Genomic DNA, 7,383 nt, shown 5'->3' on the forward strand with positions numbered 1-7,383 from the left:
ATAATAACATATAAATATTAAATTGAAAAACCCTTTTTGTACAGAATACCAGTCATATCTACTGGAGATGTGAGTTCATGTCCTATGGGCAGCCTTTCACATTTTCTATCCAAAAGGATTTGCAACCCAATATATTTACATGCTATTATTTATAACTTTATATGCATTTCAAGAACCAATTCCAAAACAGAGATATTCCATATTCTCTTGAATGTTTATACATTCTTATGACGTCAAACTGAAATGTTTTAACATCACAAAATCTCATTTCTCTTCACATCTATCACTTATTTTACTTTAGGAAAATGTTGTTCATCATTTTTATTTTATTCTGCATTTTCCTTTTACATTCTAAAAATACCACACTATTTTCTTTAAGTCTAGGAAGAATTTGGTTTATGTACTCCACACTCACACTGAAACTTGAAGTACATTGTATGCATTGAACATATGTTGATATGCTTCACTATCATGAAATGCAATATGAATACAATGATAGGAAAATCATGTTGAATTTTATAGCTATTATTAAAACTTATTGCAACATGTTCACAATGAGTAAAAACCAATATTTTTGTTATAATTTGTTACTTTCAAATGAATGTTTTTTAAACAAAGCATTTCAGAAGTGTGATTACCTGAAAGGTGGAGTATAAACAAGTTATCGTACCATGAAAGTAGAGGGTGAAGAAAAGAAAAATCAATGAAAGAGATGTGAAACACAGAAAATTATTAACCCTTCCAATCAATATTTGTCTTGGAAAATAAGGTAAATGGTGATGATGATGATGATGATGATGATGATGATGATGATGATGATGGTGATGATGGTTGAAAGTTAAATAATTATTTCTGTCAGTTCTTTTTCTTCACCTTTCAAGCTCAAATGTATTTTTGAACTTCTTATGCTTAGTCTTCTTGTTTCTCACCTTCCTGTGGAGGGTGATGGTATTTCACTTCCCTTGTCACAGTGATGGTGCTCAGGTGCTATTTCGTTAATTAAGAATCAAGATCCATTTTACTTAACAAGTAGTCTTTAGAGTTGATACAATCAAATCTTGTAGTGACCTAATTAACATATCAAATTGACTAATTCACATGCTAAATAGAAAATGCTCCACTTAATTTATTGAATTATCCTTCCTACTGTGACGTGTGAAATGAGATCCGTCTGTTTAATTTTATCCACTAATAAAGCTATGCCATTAGAAAACTGTGTGAAAGCTAACCATCTGGGAAGTTTCCTTTCACATAAAATGATTCATTAAATTTGATATTATGTTATCAGTTTACTATCTCTATAACACTACTTCTACATTAAATTAAATAATCTATTTTGTTTTTACCTGCCCACAATTGTTAATACAATATTTGCTTTGCCAGTCACTTTCAATGTTTTCTTTAACTTTAATTTTGCCATTGTAAAGTTGTGGTTGCTAATGAGAATGTTATTTTACATTCTTTGACATCATTGTTCTGTTTTGATACTTCTACATCGTTTTTAATTCCATCTCCAGAAATTTCTCACTCATTCATTCCTTGATACCTTTTCAATTCTAATAACTCTCGTAACCAATCAAATTCCTAGGAGTGTTTTTGTTTATAAGAAAAACAGCTAATAAATTTATTTATTCAAAGTCTTTCTCACATCTAAGTGCCTCATGTTAAGTCTCTCAAGAAGATTACAGCTTTAAAGATTATAGCACTAAATCTCAATTCATAAGTTGTCTACAACTAACTCAAGCTTCACCATATTAGAGCACAGCAACCCATGTTCTGAAAACCTCCCTCTGATTCTTAATTTGCCTGAATTTGTATTTTTGTTTGTCAAGTGAAACATCATTAATGCTTTTCCCTTGATTGACTTTTCTTGTGTAAGAGCAGTTGCTATTTGTATTACTGTTTTCTTAATAAATGAATAATTTCTTTTTTAATTTTATGTATCTGTTAGTTGCTGGAGACTACACTAATCTAAGAGTAACATGTCAGGCCTTTTGGAAAAAATCAGCTGCAATTATCTGTAGGCCTTAAATATATCTTCGTTAATATTATATACATAACTGTGGACTTTAGAAAAAGGTATTACAACTATTACATTACATAGACAGTCACACACACATGCACATGCACACACACACACAAGCATATATACATAAATACAGATGCACATATACACACGCACACACTCACGGACATATGCACATACATACATGTATATGTGTGTGTGTGTGTGTGTGTGTGTGTGTACACATATACATATAGGACTAATGCCTGTTTCCTGCTACATTTGTTTCATTGTTTCATTAAGAGTTTTTATTTTAATATAAGCATATACAATTAATTAGATTGTGTAATACGTAATATAAGTCCCAAATCATCAGGCAATCAGGTAAACAGGTAAGGTAAACAGATGAGCAATGTCTTATAATCAACAGATTATCAACAAGAGAAATTTCTAATCCGAATACCAACATGTACGAAAATTAAGGTCGATTTATCCTCTGAGCAGTCACTCAAGAAACGATGGTTGAACAGGGTTGTAAATGTGAAGTCAACTGGAATATCAAGATCTATAACAACATAATTAATCTAAATAACCTCACCCACAAAGGTGAATAGAGGCAGAACTCATCCGATATAGTTGATGGTAAGTGCTAAACAAACATTTAATCCTAATCAAGACAAGTTCAAAGGTAGTCATGGACAATATTCTCAAAACTCATTTATTGTATAATTGGCATTATGTTTTAATTCACTGAATTAATCATGCTAAAAGTGGAGAAGGGAAAACGGATAAGGAAAAAGGAAAGAACTAATGGAACAAGATAATATAAATGAAGTAGAGGGAAAAACAAGAAAAAGAAAAAAATAGATAGAGAGGGAGTAAAAGATAGAGTGAAAAACTAGAGAGAGAATTGGTCAACACTGTGACTGGAAGGTTGATTGGTATTAATGAATAAATAAATGTGTGCCTTAAAATAATGAAATTTTTGTATGTAACACTGTATGCTAATTTAAAAGTATAAATTCATAAATTTAGGAGTTCCTGAGCATATACATATAGAAGAGTGAAATATGTAGGTATCATTTGATTATTTGGGAAGAATTTATCCGTTGGAAAGTCAGTTCTTACTAGAGAACGTAAATCAAAACTAATAACCCAATAAATAAGTAGAAAGTCATTAACCTAATATTTATATCGACCAAAATTGTCACAATATTACTCAGAATAAAGTAAGTCAATCAAAATTATACAGTTCAGTTGTTATCCAAAACATAACCTAATGATTAAAAAATTATTTTGGAGTAAGCAAGGAAGTGTTCAAAGAGTTTATAGGAATTATGAAGGTTATAGAGATCATAACACAATCAATGTTAAGGGAATTTATAGGACAATATCACATAAAGAATTATAATGTTTGTGATTAAGGAGGATGGTGCATTCATTATAAAGATATCCCTATCCTAGAACTAAAATAAAATCATAAATACGTAAAATATATATTAGTCATAAGTATTGGTTGCTAGAGCTAGGGTGGGCAAGGCTTGTTAGTATATGAACTATTACAACGATAATGATATTAGGATACTCTATGCTACATAAAAATCCTTCAAGAATCTTATTACTCATGCTAAGGCCCATGTCCAGGAAAGACCTAGAGAATCAGTTTAAAGTATAAAATGTGGACATTTCATCCTTAATTCATCTGATTTCTAAAAATTCTATACAGCTGCAATAACAACAATATCTATCACTAACAAATGGCTTAGCATGCATTGCAATACTTCATGTTAGACATCTTTGCCACTTAATTACCAGACTTTTGCAGAGAGCAATGTTGCTTTGGTCTTATCCCTCTTTCTGAAGGTATGAAGATGATTACCTATCTTATTTTGACAGAAAAAGTAGATCCCACGTAGGTGAATATATGTAGGTAGTTCTAACATTACATTTATACACGGTATTTTTGGTTAGATTTATACTATTATTACAGTTAATATCTGTGTTAACATGATTGTCAGCATTATTCATAATATTACTATTGCTACTCTCACAATTATCCATATTCATATTAGTTATTACAACTATTATTCTGTAGTCACATTTTTATTACGTAGTTGCACTTCACTACTGAGCATAGCACCGTGTGCCTTGGGTATGTGCTGTGGTTTGTTTCAGCGTTGTTTTTTTATTGCTTATTAGGTCAAAAGTTGACAGATTATTTGAGTTCTACCAAGTAGATGGCTGCAGCTTTCAGTCTTTTCAAGGATTGTCTGTCTGTCTGTCTGTCTTTCTCTCTCACTCTCTCACCCACTCTCTCTCACTCTCTATCTATCTATCTATCTATCTATCTATCTATCTATCTATCTATCTATCTATCTATCTATCTATCTATCTATCTATCTATCTATCTATCTATCTACATCGTATGTGTGATGTATATGTGTATGCACAAACATATCATTCATACAAACATACATATAATATTTGTGCGTGTTGAAGAAATTAATGGCATATACTATCGAAAAGGACAGTGAATCAGTTCAAACTCCTTGTTCTTGAAATCAAAGTGTTTATATTTCTTTACTTCTATTTATGCATATATATTTATCTAACTACGTATTAATGTTTGTTTGCTCTGATATAAAAGAAAGAACTTGTAAAAATCTAAGAGGAATGAAGGACTAACGTCCAAAACATTAAAGTACTTTTATCTTAAATGAAGCATGAAACTAATACCATATTTGTCAAACTTTATTCTTCCTGTATTGTTCTTTTTATCGTTTATTTTATTTACACTATATATATATATATATATATATATATATATATATATATATATATATATATATATGTATATATATGTATGTATGTCTGCATGTATGTATTAAAAATTTTATTATTATTTATTGTAATAAAATTGAAGTAAATGGTCTTGCCCTGTGATTTTTATCAGTTATAGCTCAGATAGAAGATTCTGAATGTGTTTTGTAATTTTTATCGCTGGACTTTATAAAATTAGGGTGATTTACACACACACACAAACAAACACACACACACACACACACACACACACACACACTCACTTTCTTATACATTCTGTAGATATTGCAGGTTTAGAGCATACATACTTGCACAGTGATAGTCATTTTTTATGATTCAATGAATAGGTTTTAATAGTGGTTTTTCAGTTAAGAGTGCTGAAATGCCAACTAAACAAATTTTACTTATGAACATACGTATTTATTCTGCATACGGTCGTCTGCTGAGGATCTTGCAGTATTAAGCATGGAACACAGCTGTATGGTAAGTAGCTTGCTTACCTACTACATAGTTCTTGATTCAGTCCCACTTGGACAAGTTTCTTCAACTATAGCCTTGGGCTGACCAACGCCTTGTGAGTGAATTTAGTAGACGGAAACTGAAAGAAGCCCATCGTATATATATATATACATATGTGTGTGTGTTTGTGTGTGTGTGTGTGTGTGTTTGTGTGTGTCTGTGTGTGTGTTTGTGTGTGTCTGTGTGTGTGTGTCTGTGTGTCCCCGCCCCCAACATTGCTTGACAACTGATATTGGTGTGTTTACGTCCCTGTAACTTAGTAGTTTGACACAAGAGACCAATAGAATAAGTACTAGGCTTACATAAGAATAAATCCTGGGGTCGATTTGCTCCAACATGGCAGCAGTCAAATGACTGAAACAAGTAAAAGAATAAAAGAATATACTATCATAAAACTTGAATACATTTAGTTGTCAGATAAATTTGTTAGTTTCTTTTCACTGTTATTTAAATTAACATAAATAATTTTATTGCAGTGTTTTATGGGGGATAATGGTTGTAGTTTCATTCTTCCTCTAAAAGTTTTGTTTATCGTTTTTGAAGATGTATAAATTTTACCTCTTTTGAGGCATATGAGTGCCAAGAAGAAAAAAATAAATTTGCATTTTTGACATCTGCTTCTTTTTGCTTTTAACCATAGTCTCAAAGCTGCTAATACTGCCTGAGATATTTGTGCTGCCTACAGAGAAGTTGCAATTACTGAACCAACTGCATAGAAATGGTTTTCATGCTTCAAGGAGAGAAAATTCAACCTCACAGACCAATCAATTCAGTTCAATCAGGATCTTTTGAAATATCTCGTTAATGAGTATCCGTACCTATCCACTTGGGAATTGGCCAAGCAGATGGGATGCTCACACAGTACTATCATCTGTCACTTTCACTCAATGGGTAAAGTCCCAAAACTTGGTGTATGTGTGTACACGTTCTGAATGAAAGAGACAACTCCAGTGATCTTCTATCACCATCAGTTTGCTTACCTGACACCAGGTTATTGATAGACACAGATAGACACAAGCCTTTACCGATGATGAGACATGGTGTCTTTATGTCAATATGAAGCAGAGGAAAGAATGGTTGATTCTGGGTAACCCAATACAAATAAACAGGCAATATTGCATAGACATGGATACAAATCTATAAATCTTGCATACATACATAGACATGCACGTATAAATATCTCCACCCCCACCCACCCCCACACGTAAATTCACACATATACACAAATTCAGTTGCAGGATTGGAAACCACCATGGCTGTTTCATGGTGCAATAGAATCTGTTCTGCTCTACGGTTCTGAATGATGCTCTCTTGCAGTGGCACAACAGCAATCACTAGATGGCACATACATTTGACTTCTGTGCAAGGTCTTTAACATATATTATGTTGACCATGACCATACATCAATCAAGTCATTATATGGATCTTTACTGCCTGTCAGCCAGACAATCAAAGACAGCTAAAATTTATAGGCCACTGCTTTTGTCAAACAATTCAAGGTGCCTCTGCACTTTTATCTGTAACCCTGTGAGGAAGTTCAAGCCTTGTGGTCAGGGTCACACGAGGTATGTCCCTGAACTGATGTGGAACACAAAACTGTGCACTGTCTCAGCGTTGGCACATGCCATATCCTTTCACAGAGCCTGGAGGGAGAATTGCATTTGAGTTGGAATTAACATCATGAATATACTATGAAGAATTATCTATCTATCTATCTGCCCTCCTCTCTCTCTCTCCATATATATATATATATATATATATATATATATATATATATATATATATATATATACAGTGGTGGACTGGGTCTAAAAATATTGGTTACCTGGAGACTAAGGGGGCCCACCCGCAACTACAATGCTATCATTTAATTTTTTTTTTGTCAAAAGCATTCTTTTCAACTCTCTACAAGCACAACCAGCCTGAAGTAATTAATGCATTCTTCCAGGAGTGAATAAAAGATTCTCAAACTTGAGGGGATGGGCCCCTTAGATACTAACATGGGCCCCCATATATGGATTCTAATGGTGCAGGGGCCC

At 32.7% G+C, this 7,383-nt stretch overlaps 1 long non-coding RNA gene across 1 annotated transcript; it reads left to right on the forward strand.

Annotated features, from left to right (window-relative positions):
- Positions 1–313: 313 nt before the first annotated feature.
- LOC106869757 (uncharacterized) lies at positions 314–7,042 on the forward strand. The gene is made up of 3 exons (XR_001409439.2): positions 314–769; positions 2,436–2,647; positions 5,985–7,042. It is a non-coding gene; the product is annotated as an uncharacterized LOC106869757 (long non-coding RNA).
- Positions 7,043–7,383: the final 341 nt, after the last annotated feature.

Source organism: Octopus bimaculoides, chromosome 1 (genome assembly GCF_046866305.1).
Source record: "Octopus bimaculoides isolate indiv1 chromosome 1, ASM4686630v1, whole genome shotgun sequence".
Lineage (NCBI taxonomy): Eukaryota > Metazoa > Mollusca > Cephalopoda > Octopoda > Octopodidae > Octopus > Octopus bimaculoides.